Source organism: Acanthochromis polyacanthus, chromosome 24 (genome assembly GCF_021347895.1).
Source record: "Acanthochromis polyacanthus isolate Apoly-LR-REF ecotype Palm Island chromosome 24, KAUST_Apoly_ChrSc, whole genome shotgun sequence".
NCBI classification, from domain to species: domain Eukaryota; kingdom Metazoa; phylum Chordata; class Actinopteri; family Pomacentridae; genus Acanthochromis; species Acanthochromis polyacanthus.
In genome coordinates this window covers 5,006,663-5,030,549 of record NC_067136.1, presented here as the reverse complement: position 1 = coordinate 5,030,549, position 23,887 = coordinate 5,006,663, and the positions used below count along the sequence as shown (strand labels likewise).

Below are 23,887 nucleotides of genomic sequence, written 5' to 3'. Positions count from 1 at the left end.
TTGGCCACACACCTGGAGCCGACCAACAATCACACTCACACTGCAGGGCTCCAGCTGATCGTCTCCCCCAGGCCAGCAATCAGCCAAAGGAGCGGTGATTTTAAGCACTGCATGTAAACACACGCAACAAAAAAAAAGGACCAGAGCACTCACATTGTAGATGGCGTGCCTTGACAGCAATTACAGCAGCTGGACACAAAGAATGTGGCTACAACCAGAACACCGCCATGCCAAACCACAGCCACCACAACAGCAACCAGAATGAAAGACAGTGAACTCCACCGCTGCACACCTGAATATAAACGGCGCACGGTACCGCCCAGCAATTAAGGTACACACTAAGGTACACACACTGCTGGCACAGCGCCTCACAGTGGCCAGGAGGAAAACATCCTCCTGTCACAGTGGGTTCATCTGTATTAAATGGTCACATTCTATAGCACTGTGATTTCTGCCATGGACTTTTTCAAGATTTCATCAGTATTAAATGATATGACTGAGCAGCCTTGGAGGAGGACTGAGGAGCCTTGGAGGAGGACTGAGCAGCTTTGGAGGAGGACTGAGCAGCCTTGGAGGAGGACGGAGCAGCCTTGGAGGAGGACTGAGCAGCCTTGGAGGAGGACTGAGCAGCCTTGGAGGAGGACTGAACAGGTTTGAAGGAGGACTGGGCAGCCTTGGAGGAGGACGGAGCAGCCTTGGAGGAGGACTGAGGAGCCTTGGAGGAGGACTGAGCAGCCTTGGAGGAGGACTGAACAGCTTTGGAGGAGGACTGAGCAGCCTTGGAGGAGGACTAAGGAGTCTTGGAGGAGGACTGAGCAGCTTTGGAGGAGGACTGAGGAGCCTTGGAGGAGGACTGAACAGCTTTGGAGGAGGACTGAGGAGCCTTGGAGGAGGACTGAGGAGTCTTGGAGGAGGACTGAGGAGCCTTGGAGGAGGACTGAGGAGCCTTGGAGGAGGACTGAGCAGCCTTGGAGGAGGAATAAGGAGTCTTGGAGAAGGACTGAGGAGCATTGGAGGAGGACTGAGCAGCCTTGGAGGAGGAGTGAGGAGCGTTGGAGGAGGACTGAGGAGTCTTGGAGGAGGACTGAGCAGCCTTGGAGGAGGACTGAGGAGCCTTGGAGGAGGACTGAGCAGCCTTGGAGGAGGACTGAGCAGCTTTGGAGGAGGACTGAGCAGCCTTGGAGGAGGACTAAGGAGTCTTGGAGGAGGACTGAGCAGCTTTGGAGGAGGACTAAGGAGCCTTGGAGGAGGACTGAGCAGCCTTGGAGGAGGACTAAGGAGTCTTGGAGGAGGACTGAGGAGCCTTGGAGGAGGACTGAGGAGCCTTGGAGGAGGACTGAGGAGCTTTGGAGGAGGACTGAGCAGCTTTGGAGGAGGACTGAGGAGCCTTGGAGGAGGACTGAGCAGCCTTGGAGGAGGACTAAGGAGTTTTGGAGGAGGACTGAGGAGCCTTGGAGGAGGACTGAGGAGCTTTGGAGGAGGACTAAGGAGCTTTGGAGGAGGACTGAACAGCTTTGGAGGAGGACTGAGCAGCCTTGGAGGAGGACTAAGGAGTCTTGGAGGAGGACTGAGGAGCGTTGGAGGAGGACTGAGGAGCCTTGGAGGAGGACTGAGCAGCCTTGGAGGAGGACTGAGCAGCTTTGGAGGAGGACTGAGCAGCCTTGGAGGAGGACTGAGCAGCCTTGGAGGAGGACTAAGGAGTTTTGGAGGAGGACTGAGGAGCCTTGGAGGAGGACTGAGGAGCCTTGGAGGAGGACTGAGGAGCTTTGGAGGAGGACTGAACAGCTTTGGAGGAGGACTGAGGAGTCTTGGAGGAGGACTGAGGAGCGTTGGAGGAGGACTGAGGAGTCTTGGAGGAGGACTGAGGAGCCTTGGAGGAGGACTGAGGAGCCTTGGAGGAGGACTGAGCAGCCTTGGAGGAGGAATAAGGAGTCTTGGAGGAGGACTGAGGAGCATTGGAGGAGGACTGAGCAGCCTTGGAGGAGGAGTGAGGAGCGTTGGAGGAGGACTGAGGAGTCTTGGAGGAGGACTGAGCAGCCTTGGAGGAGGACTGAGGAGCCTTGGAGGAGGACTGAGCAGCCTTGGAGGAGGACTGAGCAGCTTTGGAGGAGGACTGAGCAGCCTTGGAGGAGGACTAAGGAGTCTTGGAGGAGGACTGAGCAGCTTTGGAGGAGGACTAAGGAGCCTTGGAGGAGGACTGAGCAGCCTTGGAGGAGGACTAAGGAGTCTTGGAGGAGGACTGAGGAGCCTTGGAGGAGGACTGAGGAGCCTTGGAGGAGGACTGAGGAGCTTTGGAGGAGGACTGAGCAGCTTTGGAGGAGGACTGAGGAGCCTTGGAGGAGGACTGAGCAGCCTTGGAGGAGGACTAAGGAGTTTTGGAGGAGGACTGAGGAGCCTTGGAGGAGGACTGAGGAGCTTTGGAGGAGGACTAAGGAGCTTTGGAGGAGGACTGAACAGCTTTGGAGGAGGACTGAGCAGCCTTGGAGGAGGACTGAGGAGTCTTGGAGGAGGACTGAGGAGCTTTGGAGGAGGACTGAGCAGCTTTGGAGGAGGACTGAGGAGCCTTGGAGGAGGACTGAGCAGCCTTGGAGGAGGACTGAGGAGCTTTGGAGGAGGACTGAGCAGCTTTGGAGGAGGACTGAGGAGCCTTGGAGGAGGACTGAGCAGCCTTGGAGGAGGACTAAGGAGTATTGGAGGAGGACTGAGGAGCCTTGGAGGAGGACTGAGCAGCTTTTGAGGACTGAGCAGCTTTGGAGGACTGAGCAGCTTTGGAACAGGACTGAGCAGCTTTGGAACAGGACTGAGCAGCTTTGGAGGAGGACTGAGCAGCCTTGGAGGAGGACTGAGGAGTCTTGGAGGAGGACTGAGCAGCCTTGGAGGAGGACTGAGCAGCCTTGGAGGGGGACTGAGCTCTCTAAGAGCTTTTCTTGTTAGCAATGTGATACCAGAAACAGAAGTAATCCGATTACTATGAGGTGGACAGTTGATGAGGACAGTTGTTGAAACAGTTTAATCTGCTCTCTCTCTCTGTCTCTCTCTCTCTGTCTCTCTCTCTCTCTCTCTCTGTGTGTGTGTGTGTGTGTGTGTCAGATTACAGCAGGATAAATGTGGTTTGTGTTCAGCATATGTGTACAGATTTGGTATTTTGGTTTCTAAATCCTGTCAGACAGACAGACAATTTAGAGACAGACAGACAGATGTGGTATCTGTGCTGTGATTGGTGGGATTACGCCAACAGGATTAATATGAGAGCAGCAGCAGCAGACGTAAACAGACAGACGGAGGTGGACACACATCAGGAGTCAGCATCAGCTCAGGTATGACGAGAAAACAAACCCTGAAAAACCCTCCAGACCCTGTTCCAGACCTCCAAAACCTTCCAATACCTGCTCCAAACCCCCCCAATACCTTCCAAAACCTCCTCCAAACCTTTCAGTACCTTTCAAAACCTGCTCCAACCCTCCAGACTCTCCTTCAGACCTTCCAATACCTGTTTAAAATGCAATAACCTGTCCCATGCTGTTCCAAGCCTTCCAAAACCTACTTTAAACCTTTCACATCCTGCTCCAAGCCTTCCAAAACCTGCTCCAAGCTCTCAATAACCTGTCATATGTTGTTCCAAACCTTTCAAAAAGCTGCTTCAAACCTTTTAGATCCTGCTCCAATCCATTCCAAACCAGCTTTGATCTTTCCAAAGCCTACTTCAGAACTTCCAGATGCCACTAAAAACCTGCTTTTCAAACCGTCCAAAACCTACTTTAAAGACCCTTCCCCAAACTTTCCAAAACCCGATCCAAAACCTTATTGACTTATTAAAATTTGCTCCAGATGTTCCAAAACCTGCCCCAAACCATTTAAAATCTGCTCCAATCCATCCAAAACCAATTTTAATCTTTCCAAAACCTACTTTAAACCTTTCAGACCCTGCCCCAAACTTTGTAAAACCCGGTCCAAACCCTCATGAACCCACCAGAACCTGCTCCAAACCTCTGTGCTGCTGAGCTGGAAGCAGCTAGAAGCTAATTGCTAAGCTAACCGATAGCAGGGTCCCTGACGTACTCCAGACCTGCTACAGTCCTGACCTCATGATTACTGTAAAAATAGCTGACATGTTCCTTCACTACCTGTATGAGGACAGTCTGACGCGGTACGACTGGAATGTTGTTGTATTGTGGAACGATTTTAATGCGTGAGCAGCATTTTAGTTAGCTAGCTAGCTGGTACCCACTCAGTCTAGCTCCTTGTTGGATCCATTAGCTCATTGCTAGCTCAATGTTAGCTCCCTGTTAGCCCCATGTTATCTCCTTGTTAGCTCCATGTTAGCTCCCTGTTAGCCCTCTGTTAGCTCCTTTCAAGCTCCCTGTAAGCTCCATGTCATCTCCCTGTTAGCTCCATGGTAATTCCTTGTTAGCTCCATGTTAGCTTTATGTTAGCTCCTTGTTAGTTCCCTGTTAGCTCTATGTTAGCTCCCTGTTAGCTCTATGCTAGCTTCATGTTAGCTCCCAGTTAGCTCCCTGTCTAGCTTTCTGTTAGCTCCCCTTCTAGCTCCCTGTTAGCTCTATGTTAGCGCCATGTTAGCTCCCAGTTAGCTCCCTGTTTAGCTTTCTGTTAGCTCCCCTTCTAGCTCCATGTTAGCTCCCTGTTAGCTCCATGTTAGCTGCATGTTAGCTCCCTGTTAGGTCCCTGTTAGCTCTATGTTAGCTACCTGTTAGCTCTATGTTAGCTCCCTGTAAGCTCCATGTTAGCTCCCAGTTAGCTCCCTGTATAGCTTTCTGTTAGCTCCACTTCTAGCTCCCCGTTAGCTCTATGTTAGCTCCATGTTAGCTCCCAGTTAGCTCCCTGTTTAGCTTTCTGTTAGCTCCCCTTCTAGCTCTATGTTAGCTCCCTGTTAGCTCCATGTTAGCTCCCAGTTAGCTCCCTGTTACCTCTATGCTAGCTTCATGTTAGCTCCCAGTTAGCTCCCTGTTTAGCTTTCTGTTAGCTCCCCTTTTGGCTCCCTGTTAGCTCTATGTTAGCTCCATGTTAGCTCCCAGTTAGCTCCCTGTTTAGCTTGCTGTTAGCTGCATGTTAGCTCCCTGTTAGCTATGTGTTAGCTCCCAGCGCTAACATTAGCCTGTTTGTCCCTCAGGTCAGCCATGTTTGCAGGACGAGCCTCAGGAGCCGGAGCCGCCGTTGGACCGTCAGCGGCCGCAGGAAAATCCACCAAGTTCTCGGTGGAGGAGCTGTATGGATTCAACAAGAAGCCCAAAGTCAACAGAGGGAATTCTGGGAAAACCGAAAAAAATGACTCCAAGAAAGACGCCAAGGAGAAGGAAGAGTCTGCGCTGGCGTCCCAAATCCTGGAAGCAGCAAGGAGACTGATGGAGAGACGGAGACTGGAGATATACCTGAAGGAGTGTGATGTCACCATGGAGCACAGCAGCATGACCTACAGGTGAGATGGGGGGACGGGGGGACGGGGGAGAGACACAGCGGACAGAGGAGAGACAGGTGAGATGGAGGGGGGGACGGGGGAGAGATGGGAGAGAGAGGTGAGACATGGTGTAATTTGTGTGTAGCTGCTGATACATGATGATGAACTAAATGCTGCAGTTACACCCAGAGGACACCAGAGGGAGCCACCACACTACTGCTGCTTATACTGGTAGTACTGGTTTCACACCTGCAGTTATACTGGTGGTACTGATTTTATTAGGTTGTATACTGGTAGTACTGGTTTTATTAGGTGGTATACTGGTAGTACTGGTTTTATTAGGTGGTAGTACTGGTTTTATTAGGTGGTATACTGGTGGTACTGGTTTTATTAGGTGGTATACTGGTAGTACTGGTTTTATTAGGTTGTATACTGGTAGTACTGGTTTTATTAGGTGGTATAGTGGTGGTACTGGTTTTATTAGGTGTTATACTGGTGGTACTGGTTTTATTAGGTGTTATACTGGTGGTACTGGTTTATTAGGTGTTAGTTATACTGGTGGTACTGGTTAAACTGGAGTACAGCTGGTCTACAGTGTGTTTCCTCGGCTGATTCTGATTGGCTCCTGAAACTACTGAGTCATGATTCTGATGTTGAAGCCTTTCTGCTCCAGTTGTTCCCCAGCTCAGTGTGTACTGAGTGTGTTCTATGTGTGTACAGAGTCTGTTCAGTGTGTACAGAGTTTGTATTATGTGTGTTCTATGTGTGTTCTGTGTGTACAGAGTGTGTACTGTGTGTGTTCTATGTGTGTAGTGTGTGTGTACAGAGAGTGTACTATGTGTATTCTATGCGTACTGTGTGTACTGTGTGTGTACTATGTGTGTACTGTGTGTGTACTATGTGTGTACTGTGTGTATTGTGTGTACTGTGTGTGTACTGTGTGTATTGTGTGTACTGTGTGTGTACTGTGTGTATTGTGTGTACTATGTGTGTACTGTGTGTCTGTGGATCTTTTTCCACAGCAGAGTGAAAGCTGAGTCAGCTTCATCTCCAGCTGCCACTCATACACACAAATGAAGTATTAATACACACAAATGTAGTGCTGAAATACATAAACAAGGTACTAATACACATAAACACAGTATTAATACTTACAAAAGGTGTTAATTCTTCTAAACAAAGTACAAATACATCTTTACACATACCAGTACTCCTAAACATAAGTACACAGTACTAGTAAGTATAAACACATTATAAACGTGTAAATGCAGTACTATTACTTCTAAACAGCAGCACCCAGAACTGATACAGAATCAATATATCAATAAACTGATTGATGTCACACAGACGGACTGATCAGAGTCAATGTTCAGACTTCAACTCTAGAAACAGAAGAACCAATAGAAACGCTAGAACAGGAGCTTCTAGAGGAGCTTCTATAGGTTCTAGAGTAGTTTGTAGAGGTTCTAGATGATCTTCTATAGGTTATGATGATCTTATAGGTTCCTATAATCTTTTATAGGTTCTAGTGGAGCTCCCTGAACCATGGATCAGCTCAGAGATCAGACAGTGATGAATAGCATCGTTGCAGTGACTGGAAGTCACATTAGTTACGAACCCTCAGCCTCAGGCATCTCACCGAGTCTCAGCTCACATCTACATGCTGCTGCTAACACTGTAGCTAATGCTGCTGCTAACACTGCCACTACTACTACTACTGCTGCTGCTGCTGCTGCTGCTGCTGCTGCTGCTCCTCCAACCATCCACTGACTGAGGGACAGGAGCAGCAGAGTGGGGGAGGAACGGTTCTCTATAGGAACACAGAAAAAGCAACAGAAAAGTCCAGCCAGGTCACAATTATTCTACTCACATTTAACTTTAATTTCCTGTCTTATAAGAGTTCAGTGTGGCCTCCATCTGCAGCATCAGAGGATTCCTCCCAGACATTTACCAGCAGATCATGATCCACTGACTTCATCACTGCTGTTATTCCATCATTCCATGACATTAAACATCAAATAAAAGCTGACTGAATGCTGGAGGAGTTTTCTGTTGCTTTTCTTTATTAAAATATTTCATAATGAAATCGGTTCATTCTTTTTGGACACACACACACACACACACACACACACATATATATATACACACATATACATATATATATATATATATATTTCAGGCGTATCCATGTATTATGTATTCCAGGTAGGCTATATATTCTTCAGGTGTATATATACATATTCCAGGTGAGATCAGTCCCTCCTCCTCCGTCTCCTCTCAGCTGACGGTAGGAGGAGGAGCTCCGGTCTCCGGTCTGCAGACTGACCGCTCTCCGCCGTTAGTCCTCTTCCTCCGCTGCAGCAGCAGGACGTCCTCCACCGGGACACTGGATAAGCTCGTCTCTGATTGGCTGATTGACTCCAACCTGACGTCCCGCTCATGACTTCTTCCCGCCGTCACCGTAGCGACTGGAGACCTCGGCGGCAGCGGCGGGCTGCTCGTCATGTTCTGACACTCTAGAGCCGCTCAGCTCGTTCCGCCGGTTAACGGGGCCGGTTAACGGGGCCGCCGGGATGCAGGTTTCCATCGCGTGCAACGTGGGAGGGGGAGGGGGAGGCGGCTCCAGCGAGCATCAGCTGAAGGAGCGGAGGGCGGCGGCAGCGGCCAGCACCGGGACCGCCTGTCAGTCAAAGGTCAGGGCGGAACCCGTTGGCAGGCTGACCCTGCTGGGCCACGCCCACATGAAGGAGGCCCCGGGTCGTCATAGCAACATGAAGTACAGGTGAGAGAGTGAGAGTGACAGGAGAGGTCACATGACCCGACAGGTAGAGGAGGGGTCAGGTTACATGTTAGAGTTACTGTGTGTGTGTGTGTGTGTGTGTGTGTGTGTGTGTGTGTGTGTGTGTGTGTGTGTGTGTGTGTGTGTGTGTGTGTGTTGTAGAGGTTGAATGAGGACGTGCTAGTCATCGACTCTACCTGATCAGAGCCATTGATCAGGTATTGATCTTGTACTGGTGTGTGTGGGGCTGATCAGGTGACTGCTGAATATTGATGAGCTGTTAAATATTGATGATCAGATATTGATACTCGCCTACAACACACTCGTTTATCAGATATTGACGACCCAGAGTGTGACTCTGAAGTATTCAGGACTCCATCCTGGACTTGGACGACTTGGACTCGCTGTGAACTCTGAGGACTTGGGTCAGAGTTACTTTCTGTTGTTTGGACTCCACTGACACCAACCTGAGACTTGGACTTGAAGATTCAGCAGAAATGACTTGAAAGTGGATACTAACATCAGTGACTTGGACTCGGCCACTGACATCAGTGACTAGGATTCTAACATGAACATGAAAGGTTAAGACACAAACATCTAAAACCTGGACTTGGACACTAACACTGATGACTTGGACACTAACACTGATGACTTGGACACTAACACTGATGACTTGGTTGGACTCGGCTTAGAGTGGATGTTACTGACTTGTAATCAGATCTGGACAAACGCTGGACTCAGACTGTGATTTGCTGACCTGGACTTGGACCTGTACCTTAATGACTCGGGGTGGATCATGTTCTGGTGTACAGCAGTGAGTCGATGCATTCATGCTGCATCCCGAAGCTTTACCAACATGCAGCCCCATGTGATGATACCTCCACCTCCGTGCTTCTGTCAGGACCATGTCTCCACTGTGGTGGTCCTGGTCTGGTCCAACCATCTGAGACCAGCTCCTCTATCTGGTCTCTTCATGGACTCAGACTCAGTAACTGTGCAGTAATCTGATTACAGCTGTATTGATGGAAGGTTATTTTCAGATTATTGGTTTTATTTTAAACGTTGGAGTGTCTGAAGTCTGGGAACATGAATCACCAGCATCTGTATTTTTAGCATCCGTTTGACGTCTGAAGCTGCTTTTGTTGTTTTCTGTCGAAGCTGAGCTGATGTTGGAACATCTGCTGTTAATCAGCGCTGACCTCCACCAGACAGTACTCTGATTACAGCTCTGATTGGACGCTCTGTAATCACACTCTGCTGAGGCTGAGTGGACAGCTGGGCCACATCTCCCATCATGCACAGCTGCTGCAGGTGTTGTTAGCGCCCGGTGCTAACAGTCGGTCTGAATCCATCACACATGTCGAGTATTGGTGTTTTAGGTCACAGCAACAATCAGAGCAAAGAAAACACGTTTTATAACAACATGTGAAACTACAGGAAGTCGACAGCTCATGAAGTGCTGTACTAGCTAGCTAGTTAGCTAGCTAACTGTTTTATTTTCACAGAATATTCAAATCAAACTTCAAAACTTCAAACTTTATTTATTTGTATAGCACTTTTCATGCAGAATAACACAAAGTGCTTCACAAGACTTAAAAACAGAGAAGACAATACATAAATGCAATTAAAAATAGAAATGAAATGAAAAAATAAAAATTAAAAAGAACAACAATCAGACATGAAATAAAATCACCTACATTAACAGTTTTATCAGAGCTTAAAAGCTCAGACACCAGTTCACAAGATAAGGTCAGAAGCTAACTGGCTAATAGGTTGACTAGCTCAGAAGCTAACAGGCTAACAAATTGACTAGCTCAGAAGCTAACTGGCTAATAGGTTGAGTAGCTTAGTAGCTAGCAGACTAATACATCAAATACTCAGAAATGAACAGACTAAGAAGCTACAAAGCGCTGAAGCTAACATGATGAGAAACTACTAAGCATGGAAGCTAACAGACTTAGAAGCTAACATATTGACGAGCAAAAAAATAGAAGCTAACTAAAACAGAAACTAACAAACTGAGAGGCTAACAAGGTAATCCGTGCTCAGAAGCTAACATGATGAGAACCTAAAAACTCAGAAGCTAACAGGCTAAGATGCTAAGATTTTGAGAAGCTAACAGATGCAGGAAATATCGAGCTCAGAAGCTAATCAGATAATTGCTTTAAAGGCTCAAAAGCACTCAAGCTGAGATGCTAACATGGTGATAGGTATAGAAGCTAACAGGCATCGAGGTAACAATTTTAGATGCTAACAAACGCAAAAGCTAACAGGTTCAGAAGTTAACAAGCTTAGAAGTTAACAAACTCACAAGCTAACAGCATTATTGCTTTACAAGCTCCGAAGCTAACAGGAATATGAAGCTAACAGGCTAACAGGTTAGTAGGACTATGAAGCTAACAGGCTAACAGGAATATGAAGCTAACAGGCTAACAGGCTAACAGACTGGGAGCACATGGTTACATTAAAATGACTACACTGATTGATTGATGAACTGATTAATTGATTTGTTTTCAGAAATCTGGGAAAATCTGGACTGAGAGTGTCCTGCCTGGGACTGGGTAAGACAGCAACACACCATAGTACACAAAAATACACAGAAATACACACACTAGTGCACAAAAATACACACAATACACACACTAGTACACAACAATACACAATAGTACAGAACAACACACACTAGTGCACAAAAATGAACACAATACACACACTAGTACACAACAACACCCAAAATACACACAATACACACACTAGTACACAACAATGCACAATAACACTTTCTGTCTCTTTTCAGCCCGATCTCACGAGGATTCGTGAAACTGTCACGTAAGTTTTTGTTTCGGTTTCGTGCGCACCAACACGATTTCGTCATGTTTTTCGTGCCGCTCACCACGAAATGCGCACCAATGTATTTTAAACGGCGGACTTTTCGTGCCACCCAGAACGTATTTCAAACGAATGTGTGTATTATATTTTTAATGTAAAACCATGGCGAATCCAACGCTATATTTTGCATGACATCGTCCCTAACCATAACCCTAACCATAACCATAACCCGGTGGTACACTTACCTTTTTTTTTTTTTTTTTTTTTTTTTTTTTTTTTTTCCCAATTTGCATAGGAATTTCAAGAATGTCCGGCGGCCGCGGCCGCAAACGCGATCACACAAGCAGTATACGCCGATGGACAGCTTAGATCGTCATGAATCCGCCGGTATAAACCACTTTCAGCTGTGATTACCACAGCGGGTTTCGTTGTGAGCAACACGAAAAACATGTCGTGGTGAGCGGCACGAAAAACATGACGAAATCGTGTTGGTGCGCACGAAAAAGAAACAAAAAATTTACGTAACAGTTTCACGAATCCCCGTGAGACCGTGTTGCTCTTTTTCAGGAACTTGGGTGACATTTGGCTCTCAGATATCTGATGAGGTAATGAGTGCGTGTGTGTGTCTGTGTGTTACTGTGTGTGTGTGTGTGTGTGTGTGTGTGTGTGTGTGTGTGTGTGTGTGTGTACTTGTTTCTGCTATACCGGTGGGGACTTTGACCTGACTATTTGCTATAAAGGTGGGGACTTGTCTTACGGTGGGGACCTAAAATGAGGTCCCCACGGGTGGCAACACCGTTTTCTTGGCCATATTGTTGTTAATAAAAATGTAAAAGTGCAAAAACGTTTGTTTAGGGTTAGGCATTGATTTGGTGATGGTTAAGGTTAGGGTTAGGGTAAGGGTTAGGAGTTAGATATGAATGGGAGTCAATGGTAAGTCCCCACCGGTATAGAAAAACAAACATGTGTGTGTGTGTGTGTGTGTGTGTGTGTGTGTGTGTGCATTAACTGATCCTCGTCTCTGATTGGCTCTAGATGGCAGAGAGTGTGATGACGGTGGCCTATGACAGTGGAGTGAATCTGTTTGACACAGCAGAGGTGTACGCTTCAGGCAGGTACAGTACACCTGTCTGTCTGTCTGCCTGTATGTCTGTCTGTCTGCCTGTGTATGGTAAATGGTTGTATTTATATAGCGCCTTTATCCAAAGCGCTTTACATGATACGTCACATTCACATATTCACACACTGATGGCAGAAGCTGCCATGCAAGGCGCTAACCACGACCCATCAGGAGCAATTCGGGGTTAGGTGTCTTGCTCAGGGACACCTCAACATGAGCACGACGGGCCGAGGATTGAACCGCAACCCTCCAGTTACAAGACGGCCACTCTACCCACTGAGCCATGCTGCCCCCATGTCTGTCTGTCTGTCTGTCTGTACACCTGTCTGTCTGTCTGTCTGTCTGTCTGTCTCTCATGAGGAGTTACTGACATTTTATCATATTCTGGTGTTTCATATTATTATTATTATTATCATTATATTATTATTATTTATGATATTATTTATGTATAATTATTATATAGTTATATTATTTTTTTACTGTATCATTTATATTATTAGAATATTATATCCATCCATTCTCTATACACCGCTTATCCTCACTAGGTCATGGGGGGTGCTGGAGTCTATACCAGCTGACTCTGGTGAAGGCAGGGGACACCCTGGACAGGTCACCAGTCTGTCACAGGGCTACATATACAGACACACAATCACACTCACATTCACACCTACGGACAATTTAGAGTAACCAATTAACCTCAGCATGTTTTTGGACTGTGGGAGGAAGCCGGAGTACCCGGAGAAAACCCACGCATGTACAGGGAGAACATGCAAACTCCATGCAGAAAGATCCCAGGCTGGGATTTGAACCGGGGATCTTCTTGCTGTAAGGCGAAGTGCTAACCACTACGCCGCTGAGCAGCCCAGAATATTATATTATTTAGCTTATTATTAGAGTATCATATTATTTATATGATCCTTTTTACAGTAGCCCCTTTGATGTTTTACCCTTTTATTGCTTTCATAAATCAATCATGGTCAATAAAATTTAGCTTTTTAAAAAAAAAAATTATTTGGAAAAACTCTTTAATGTCCAAAGTGAAAACAGATTTCTATAAAGTAATGTTAATGAAAGAAAATGATATAAATAAAAATAATTGTTTGCATAATTATCCCCCCCTTCCAGTCAGTATTTAGTAGATCACCTTGGCTGCATCAGAGCAGTGAGTCTGTGTGGATCGGTCTCAGTCAGTCTGCACATCTGCCCACTGCAATTTTGCTCCATTCTTCTTTGCAAAACTGCTCAAGCTCTGTCAGGTTGCGCGGGTATCGGGCATGAACAGCCCTTTTCAAGTCAGCCACAAATTCTCTATAGGATCGAGGTCTGGGCTTTGACTGGGCCACTCCAGAACATTTACCTGGTTCTTTTTTAACCATTCCTGTGTAGCTTTTGCAGTATGTTTTGGATCATTGTCTTGCTGGAAATAAATCTTCTCCCAAGACGTAGTTCTCTTGCAGACTGAGAAAGATTGTCCACCAGGATTTCAGTGTATTTTGCAGCATTCATTCTGCCCTCTATCTTTACAAGCCTTCCAGGTCCAGTTGCTGAGAAACATCCCCACAGCATGATGCTGCCACCACCATGCTTCACAGTGGGGATGGTGTGTTTTTGGTGATGTGCAGTGTTTGGTTTCCTCCAAACATGACGTCTTGTCTGATGGCCAAAAAGCTCAATTTTGGTCTCATCAGACCAAAGAATCTTCTTCCACTTGACCATGGAGTCTTCCACGTGCTTTTTGGCAAACTCTAGTCCAGATCTAATATGACTTTTCTTCAACAGTGGCTTTCTCATTGCCACTCTCCCATAAAGCTTTGAGCGGTGAAGAACCCGGGCAGCAGTTGCTACATGCACAGTCTCTCCCATCTCAGCAGCTGAAGCTTGTAACTCCTTCAGAGTAGTTGTAGGGTCTTGGTGGCTTCTCTCACTAGTCTCCTACTTGTAGGTCACTCAGTTTACGAGGACGGCCTGATCTAGGCAGATTCACACAAGTGCCATATTCCTTCCATTTCTTGATAATTGATTTCACTGAACTCCGGGGGATGTTCAGTGCCTTGGAAATGTTTTTGTAACCATCCCCTGAATTGTACTTCTCAGTAACCCTTTCCCTGAGTTGCTTAGAGTGTTCTTCTGTCTTCATGGTGTAATGGTATCCAGGAATACTGATCAACCACTCTCTGGACCCTTCAGACAGCTGTTTTACAACTCAGTCACTTGAAACACACCCACACCACTCAGGTGATCTTCAGTTCACTGATTGTGAGACTATGGCAACAATCTGATGGACCTCTATTGAATTAGACCATTAAATTAAAAAGGGGGTGAATAATTATGCAAACAATTATTTTCATTTATATAATTTTCTTTCATTAACATTACTTTATAGAAATCTGTTTTCACTTTGACATTAAAGAGTTTTTTCCAATAATTTTTTGTTAAAAAGCTAATTTTATTGACCATGATTGATTTATGAAAGCAATAAAAGGGTAAAACATCAAAGGAGGTGAATACTTATGATAGGTACTGTCTGTATAGTTTATCCCTGTATCCAGTGATAACTAGACCAAGCAGAATAACATCTCATAGTGCTACAATTATTGACAACATCTTTACTAATGTTTTGGGAAACCTAACTATCAATGGACTGCTTATATCTGATATCTCTGACCATCTACCTGTTTTTACTCTATTTGACTGTGAACTTAAAAAGACAGGAAATTCCACAAAATGCTTTACAAAGGAAAAAAAACTGAGGAATCAATCAACGCCCTGAATATAGTCTGTCTCTCCAGGATTGGAGTCCTGTGTACAATGAAGTGGACGTTGATAAGTCATATGATATGTTTTTAGACATATTCATGTCATTGTATGACAAACACCTCATGAAGAGTAAGAGCAATAAAGCCCATGGCTCACAAAGGAATGATTAATGAATGCAAGAAAAAAAAAATCTTTATAAGTTGTTTATCAAGTCAAAAACTGTAGAATCAGAATTAAGGTATAAAAGATATAAAAATAAACTAAGCGATATTATAAGAACTAGCAAAAAGTGATACTATAAAAAATGTTATATGAAAACAAAAACAACATTAAAGAACTTGGGATACGTTAAATAGCTTGATTAAAATAGATGCTCCAAATCAATGTATCCAGAATATTTTATTGACCAAAATAAATGAACATCATAATATAAATGAGATAGTGAATAGTTTTAACAATTATTTTGTGAACATTGTCCACAGTTGGCTGCTGAAATTCCAAATCGTAAAGCTGATACAAGCATAAATCACAATCGATCATCACTTTTCCTCTCAGCCATAACTGAGCAGGAAGTGGTAAATGTTGTTCTCAAATTTAAAAGTAAGTCATCCAATGACTGTTATGATATTGATATGACATTAGTCAAAAAAGTTATTTGTATATTGCTAAACCTCCAACTTACATCTGCAACCTTGATGACCTTTAGAGGACCATCTCTCTCAATGGTACAGAGTCCTTCAAAAAAATCCTGGATCCAGACAGTGATCCGGATCACCTCCAAAATCTAATCGATTGTTACTTTTGCTCTTCTGGACATTCTATAAAGATTTGGTGAAAATGCATCCATGACTTTTTGAGTTATGCTGTTAACAGACAGACAGACAGACAGATGGCCTGGCGGAGGTCTGCGCTTTTCTAGTTCCTGATGTTCTCTAATGATTTGACCTGTTGACTGATGTTCTGACAGTGAGTCTGTGTTTCAGGGCTGAGACGACGCTGGGAAACATCCTGAAGAAGAAGAGCTGGAGGTAAGCATGTGTTCATGAACAATCTCTGCTTCTCGTCTCTGAGCTCTGACTGATGGAGGTGTGTTGTCCAGGAGGTCCAGCTACGTGGTGACCACCAAGATCTACTGGGGAGGACAGTGAGTGCTGCTCCACACGCTGATAGGTCCACTGATCATCTGGTGGTGAACTGTGATGTTCACATCATCACATCAGGATCTGCTGCTCCATATGCTGGGAAAACTGGAAGAAATAACAGAGAAATGAATCCTCCAGATCAACTCTGAATTTGTTCTGAATGACCCACAATGATGTAGAACCACCAGAAACATGCCCTACGTTACCTTTTGTTTACAACTGGACACTCACTAACATGAATGTTTGTTTGTTTGTTTGTTTACAGGGCGGAGACAGAGCGAGGGTTGTCACGGAACACATCATTGAAGGTAAAACAACCTTAAACTTTATGCTTTGAAACCCGGCTTTCATTCATCCACCTTCTGTTTATCCTGTCTCCCTACATTACCCACAATTCTGTGTGTCTACAGACACACAACAACCACAAAGAGACACAAAACAACCACAAAGACACACAAAACAACCACAGAGTCACAAAACAACCACAAAGAGACACAAAACAACCACAAAGAGACACTAAACAACCACAGAGTCATAAAACAACCAGAGTCATAAACACCACAAAGAGACACTAAACAACTACAAAGAGACACTAAACAACCACAAAGAGACACAAAACAACCACAAAGAGACACTAAACAACCACAGAGTCACAAACAACCACAAAGAGACACTAAACAACCACAGAGTCATAAAACAACCAGAGTCATAAAACAACCACAAAGAGACACTAAACAACTACAAAGAGACACTAAACAACCACAAAGAGACACAAACAACCACAAAGAGACACTAAACAACCACAGAGTCATAAAACAACCACAAAGAGACACTAACAACCACAAAGAGACACTAAACAACCACAAAGAGACACAAAACAACCACAAACAGACACAAAACAACCACAGAGTCATAAAACAACCACAAAGACACACAAAACAACCACAAAGAGACACTAAACAACCACAAAGAGACACAAAACAACCACAAACAGACACAAAACAACCACAGAGACACAAAACAACCACAAAGAGACACAAAACAACCACAAGAGACACAAACAGCTGTCAGATAAAAGTGTTTTTCTTAGGAAGCAGCTGCTTTAAAACTACAAAGATGCAGCACTGGAGTAGAAGTCCTGGATTTATAGTACTGTAGTATTAGTGCTGTAGTATTAGTATGGTAGTAGTAGTACTGTAGTAATAGTACTGTAGCAGTACCATGGTAGTAGTAGTACTGTAGCAGTAGTATGGTAGTAGTTGTACTTTAGTAATAGTACTGTAGCAGTAGTATGGTAGTAGTTGTGCTGTAGTAATAGTACTGTAGCAGTAGCATGGTAGTAATAGTACTGTAGCAGTAGTATGGTCATAGTAGTACTGTAGTAATAGTACTGTAGCAGTAGTATGGTAGTAGTAGTACTGTAGTAATAGTACTGTAGCAGTAGTATGGTAGTAGTAGTGCTGTAGTAATAGTACTGTAGCAGTAGTATGGTAGTAGTTGTGCTGTAGTAATAGTACTGTAGCAGTAGCATGGTAGTAATAGTACTGTAGCAGTAGTATGGTAGTAGTAGTACTGTAGTAATAGTACTGTAGCAGTAGTATGGTAGTAATAGTACTGTAGCAGTAGTATGGTCATAGTAGTACTGTAGTAATAGTACTGTAGCAGTAGTATGGTAGTAGTAGTGCTGTAGTAATAGTACTGTAGCAGTAGTATGGTAGTAGTTGTGCTGTAGTAATAGTACTGTAGCAGTAGTATGGTCATAGTAGTACTGTAGTAATAGTACTGTAGCAGTAGCATGGTAGTAATAGTACTGTAGCAGTAGTATGGTCATAGTAGTACTGTAGTAATAGTACTGTAGCAGTAGTATGGTAGTAGTAGTGCTGTAGTAATAGTACTGTAGCAGTAGTATGGTAGTAGTTGTGCTGTAGTAATAGTACTGTAGCAGTAGTATGGTAGTAGTTGTGCTGTAGTAATAGTACTGTAGCAGTAGTATGGTAGTAGTTGTGCTGTAGTAATAGTACTGTAGCAGTAGCATGGTAGTAATAGTACTGTAGCAGTAGTATGGTCATAGTAGTACTGTAGTAATAGTACCTGTAGCAGTAGTATGGTAGTAGTAGTGCTGTAGTAATAGTACTGTAGCAGTAGTATGGTAGTAGTTGTGCTGTAGTAATAGTACTGTAGCAGTAGTATGGTCATAGTAGTACTGTAGTAATAGACTGTAGCAGTAGCATGGTAGTAGTAGTACTGTAGCAGTAGTATGGTAGTAGTAGTACTGTAGTAATAGTACTGTAGCAATCGCATGGTAGTAGTAGTACTGTTAGTAATAGTACTGTAGCAGTAGTACTCTCAGCAGTGTTGGTGTGAAGTCAGACTAATTACCTTCAAGCAGTGGGTCAGTGTCCTCTGTGGACTGCTGGAGGTCAACCAGGCTTTAAGAGGCTCAGTCACACTACACTGGATTACAGCTGCACACACACTCTGATACACACTCTGGTGCACACTCTAACACACTGATACACACTCTAACCACACACTGTGAGCAGCATCAATCACGTTCTGCTGAGAGCGCCAACAGCTCTGTTGCCTTAAATCACTGAAACGCTAAATTTAACCCTCAAAGAAACTCTCTGATGCTGCAGCATCTCTGAGGCTGCTGCTGGACAACATTACAGACGAAACAACAAGAACACAACCAAAAACCACAGCTGATATCTACTTGGAAACTATGAGGTGGACATTGAATACAAGATGTAAATGATGGAACCTCACAGGGCCACCAAGACTCAATGACTCCTCTGAAGGAGAAGAGACTCGAGAGGGAGGCCACCAAGACTAAATGACTCCTCTGAAGGAGTTCCAGCTTCAGACTGTTTCATCCACCAACTGTTGTCTGTTCTTCATCAGTCAAAGCTTCATGGAGACAAAGAGAAGATTCTGAAGGAAAAACCTCCAATTAAATGCGGACTAGAGTTCACCAGAAGACATGTGGAGACTCTGAAGACACCTGGAAGAAGGTTCTTTGGTCTGAGGAGACCAGGATGGAGCTTTATGTCCATCAGACTAGATGATATGTTTGATGGACACCAAACACTGAACAATCATACAACACACCCATCCCCACTGAGAAGCATGGTGGAGGCAGCATCATGATGAAGCATGGTGGTGGAAGCATCATGATGAAGCACGGGTGGAGGCAGCATCATGATGTAAGCATGGTGGAGGCAGCATCATGATGTGAAGCACGGTGGTGGCAGCATCATGATGAAGCATGGTGGAGGCAGCATCATGATGAAGCACGGGTGGAGCAGCATCATGATGAAGCATGGTGGAGGCAGCATCATGATTTGAAGTATGGTGGAGGCAGCATCATAAAAGGAAACAGTCACAGAACCTCAGAGATGGTTTAAAGGCAACCAGGTGGAAGTTCTGGAAGAGTCCAGATCTCAATCCAGAACCAGAATCTGGACTTGGACAGTTGTGTTGATCAGGAACCCTGAGGAACCTGACAGTTTAACAGTTTATGAAGAAGAAACGTTCAGACTGATGGAGACCAACAGGAGGTTCTTTACTGGATCCTGACTCGAAGGTATCAGACTGACGCTGTCCACAGAGATGTGACTTCTGATGCTTTATCAGACATCTGCTGGAACTTCTAACAGAATACTGAGTAGAGGATCTCATGATCGGTCCATAGAGACCTGCTTGTCTTCTCAGACAGAGAACCAGCACTAACCATCAGTGTTTCCAGAGAGTATCCAGATTCACTGATGGAACCTCCTCCATAGTCCAGCTCCAGTAAAGCCCTCAGAGTCCTCTAATCTTCAGCTCCTGAGTGTTTGTCCTTCAGGAGGTCAGAAGATAATTCTGCTGTCAGCGCTTCCATAGAACGGCAGCATCAGCAACCCACAACTCAGACCTCCATCACACAGACCAACAACACAACACTATGTTTAATGGACATGACAGACAGGTCCTGCAGGGGACACACTGAGAAGAGGACATGTTCAGATTGTTGGGTGTCTTTGTGGTTGTTTGTGTCACTCTGTGGTTTTTTCTGTCTCTTTGTGTCCATTTTGTTTCTCTTGTGGTGTTTTTGCATCTCTTTGTTGTTATTCTTGTTTCCTTGTGGTTATTTTTGTCTCTCTGATCTTGTATGGAGGTTGTTTTTGTCTGTCTCTGCTCTCCTGTCATGTTTTTCCTTCAGCCTGAGGACTTGTGTGTCTGTAGTTTTTGCTAACGGTAGAATCGGCTGACGAACACAGAGCTGTTAGTTCTAGCAGAGGACACTGAGGGACTGGTAGAACACAGCTGACCTGTACGGAGGCCCCTGAGGGCCAACTAACCTCACATGATGGACTGACAGCTGCAGTTTTTGTCCTTGGAGCTGAAATAAACCTGTTTCTGTAATAGTTGATTAATTATGCTGGTATGACCATCTGTGTGTGTGTGTTGTGTGTGTGTGTGTGTGTGTGTGTGTGTGTGTGTGTGTGTTGTAGGTCTGCGTGGATCTCTGTCCAGGTACAGCTGGACTATGTGGACATCGTTTTCGCCAACAGGAGTGACATCAACGCGCCGATGGAAGGTCAGAAACTCAGAGTCATAGTATCACTAATCAGGAGGTCAAGAAGGAGTCATAGTACCACTAATCAGGAGGTCTGGAAGGAGTCATAGTACCGCTAATCAGGAGGTCTGGAAGGAGTCATAGTATCACTAATCAGGAGGTCTGGAAGGAGTCATAGTACCACTAATCAGGAGGTCTAGAAGGAGTCATAGTTCCACTAATCAGGAGGTCGAGAAGGAGTCATAGTATCACTAATCAGGAGGTCTAGAAGGAGTCAAAGTATCACTAATCAGGAGGTCTAGAAGGAGTCATAGTATCACTAATCAGGAGGTCTAGAAGGAGTCATAGTACCACTAATGAGGAGGTCTAGAAGGAGTCATAGTTCCACTAATCAGGAGGTCTAGAAGGAGTCATAGTTCCACTAATCAGGAGGTCTAGGAGTCACAGTACCGCTAATCCAGGAGGTCTAGAAGGAGTCATAGTTCCACTAATCAGAAGGTCTAGAAGGAGTCATAGTATCACTAATCAGGAGGTCTAGAAGGAGTCATAGTACCACTAATGAGGAGGTCTAGAAGGAGTCACAGTACCACTAATCAGAAGGTCTAGACGGAGTCATAGTACCGCTAATCAGGAGGTCTAGAAGGAGTCATAGTTCCACTAATCAGGAGGTCCAGAAGGAGTCACAGTACCGCTAATCAGGAGGTCTAGAAGGAGTCATAGTTCCACTAATCAGGAGGTCTCGAAGGAAGTCATAGTACCACTAATCAGGAGTCTAGAAGGAGTCATAGTACCACTAATCAGAGGTCTAGAAGGAGTCATAGTTCCATTAATCTGAGCTTCCAGATGAAAGTTTGGCTGAAGAACTGAGATCCTGATGGATGTCAGCGCTGTAGATGAGAACATAATGTGTTCAGGTGTCTTCAGGTATGTTCTGATCTAAACCCGTTCTGGTTCCAGAGATCGTCCGTAGCGAATGACCTTTGTGATTGATCAGGGATGGCCATGTACTGGGGAACATCCCGCTGGAACGCCGTGGAGATCATGGTAACAAACCATCAATGATCAAACTGTCCTGAGCTGCAGCAGAATGTTCATGCCACCTCTTTGTCACCTGTTTTTCACCTGTGTGTCTCACCTGTCAGGAGGCGTACTCGATCGCTCCGTCAGTTTCAACCTGGTCCCTCCAGTGTGTGAGCAGGCTGAGTATCATTACTCCGAGAGACAAAGTAGAGCTGCACCTCCGGAACTCTCCACAAGATAGGTACTAACACCCTACCTGTCACTCACCTGTACACCCTGTAATACCTGTAAACCATGCAGGTGCTGTTCGGTGTGTGTGGTTGTTTATGGTTGTCTGATGGGTTTAGCAGCTGTTAGCATGTTTAGACATGTCCAGTGACAGCAGTGTGTCCAACATGAGGTCTGTGTTCCTCAGGGTGAGCATGACTGTCTCCATTAGCCTGTGGTCTGCTGACAGGGAAATACAACGAGGGCGTCCCTGAGAGCTCCAGGGCCGCCATGAAGGTACACAATCACATTGGGAAGTACGCACAGATACATGGTAGTACACTAAAATACACAAAGATATACCAAAATGCACGGAAGTGCACCAGAATACACCCAAAACACCCAGCAATGCACTAAAATACACAATAATACACACTAATATACACAGAAAAATATACAATAATACATTCAAAATTTACAGTAGTATATAAAAATACACATAAATACAAAGAAATACACACAATAATAAAAAATATAAACACACAGAAATATGCAAAAACACATCTGTTGTGTATCTATTGTGTATCTATTGTGTTTCTATTGTTTATCTATTGTGTCTCCAGGGCTATGCCTGGCTAAAGGAGCGTCTCTACAGTGATGAAGGAAAGAAGCAGCTGACTAAGATCAAAGAGCTCCACCTGCTGGCTGATAGACTGAACTGTACCGCTGCTCAACTAGCTATAGGTAACCATGGCAACCACAGTACATAGAGTACACACAGTACAAGTAAACAGAGTATTCTAAAGTGATTCACATTTCGTCCGCAGTGACGAAGTTTTTCCAGTTTATCAACCTGTTAGAACGTAGAACTATTCTTCATGGAGAACCAGGAGAAGTTTGAGGAAGTTCTCCAGGAACATGAACCAGTAGAACATTAACCGCTGATTTCCTGTCTGCAGCCTGGTGTCTTCGAAGCGAAGGAGTCAGCTCGGTTCTGCTGGGAGTCTCCAAACACAGAACAGCTGCTGGAGAACCTCGGTTCTATCAGGGTAACAACACAGTCACACCACGACCACAAAGACTCTTTAAGTGACCAGTTACTCCACTGACAGATTAATCTAAACATTAGCAGGTTCTAGAAGTGTCTTAGGACGTTCTAGATTTATTTGAGGATGTTCAGAAGTTGTTTTTTTAGAACATTTTGGAGTTTTTAAAGGAGGTTCTGGAGTTATTTTATGAGGTTCGAGAGACATGTTATGAGGTTCTAGAGTTATTTCAGGAGGTTCTAGAGGAGTTTTAGGAGGTTCTGGAGTTCTTTTAGGAGGTTCTAATGTTATTTTGGAAGGTTCTAGAGTTATTTTAAGGAGGTTCTAGAGTTATGTCCGGAAGTTCTAAAGTTATTTTAAGAGGTTCTAGAGTTATTTCAGGAGGTTCTACAGTTATTTCAGGATTTCTAGGTAGAGTTATTTTGGGAGGTTCAAGAGTTAGTTCTTCAAGAGTTATTTCAGGAGGTTCTAGAGTTAGTTCAGAAAGTTCTGGAGTTATGCCTGGAGGTTCTAGAGTTATTTCAAGAGGTTCTGGAGTTATTTCAGGAGGTTCTAGAGTTATGACATCATCTCCTGTCTCTCAGGTTCTGTCTCAGTTGACTCCGCCCCTCATCACAGAGATGGACACGTTGCTCGGAAACCAAGAAGCGCCAAGAAGGAGCCAAGAAGCTGAAGAGGAGAAAAACTTTATTTAAAACGTCACGACGACGAGGGACATTGGAAGGGTGTCGTCATGGAGATGGGAACAGAAACTGTAGATACTCAGAAACATATCAAAAATATTTATTCTTGTATTAACCTGAAGAATCACACAGAACCTCACGTTACTATCGGCAACGGCCATTCATCGTCAGTCAGTGACAGCAAATTAATCAATAATGAATCAGTGACAGCAGAATAATCAATAATCAGTGACAGCAGATTAATCGATAATGAATCAACAGCAGTCTGTATTAAACTGATCAATATTAATTGTTATTGAAGGTTTGATGTATGGAAGACTATTGGTAATA

General features: G+C 44.5%; 1 long non-coding RNA gene and 1 pseudogene across 1 annotated transcript; both read left to right on the top strand.

Moving 5' to 3' along the window:
- Positions 1-536: 536 nt before the first annotated feature.
- Positions 537-23,877, top strand: LOC127532554 (voltage-gated potassium channel subunit beta-3-like; annotated as a pseudogene).
- LOC127532575 (uncharacterized) lies at positions 5,468-5,911 on the top strand. Its single transcript, XR_007940079.1, has 3 exons — positions 5,468-5,755; positions 5,808-5,867; positions 5,898-5,911. It is a non-coding gene; the product is annotated as an uncharacterized LOC127532575 (long non-coding RNA).
- Positions 23,878-23,887: the final 10 nt, after the last annotated feature.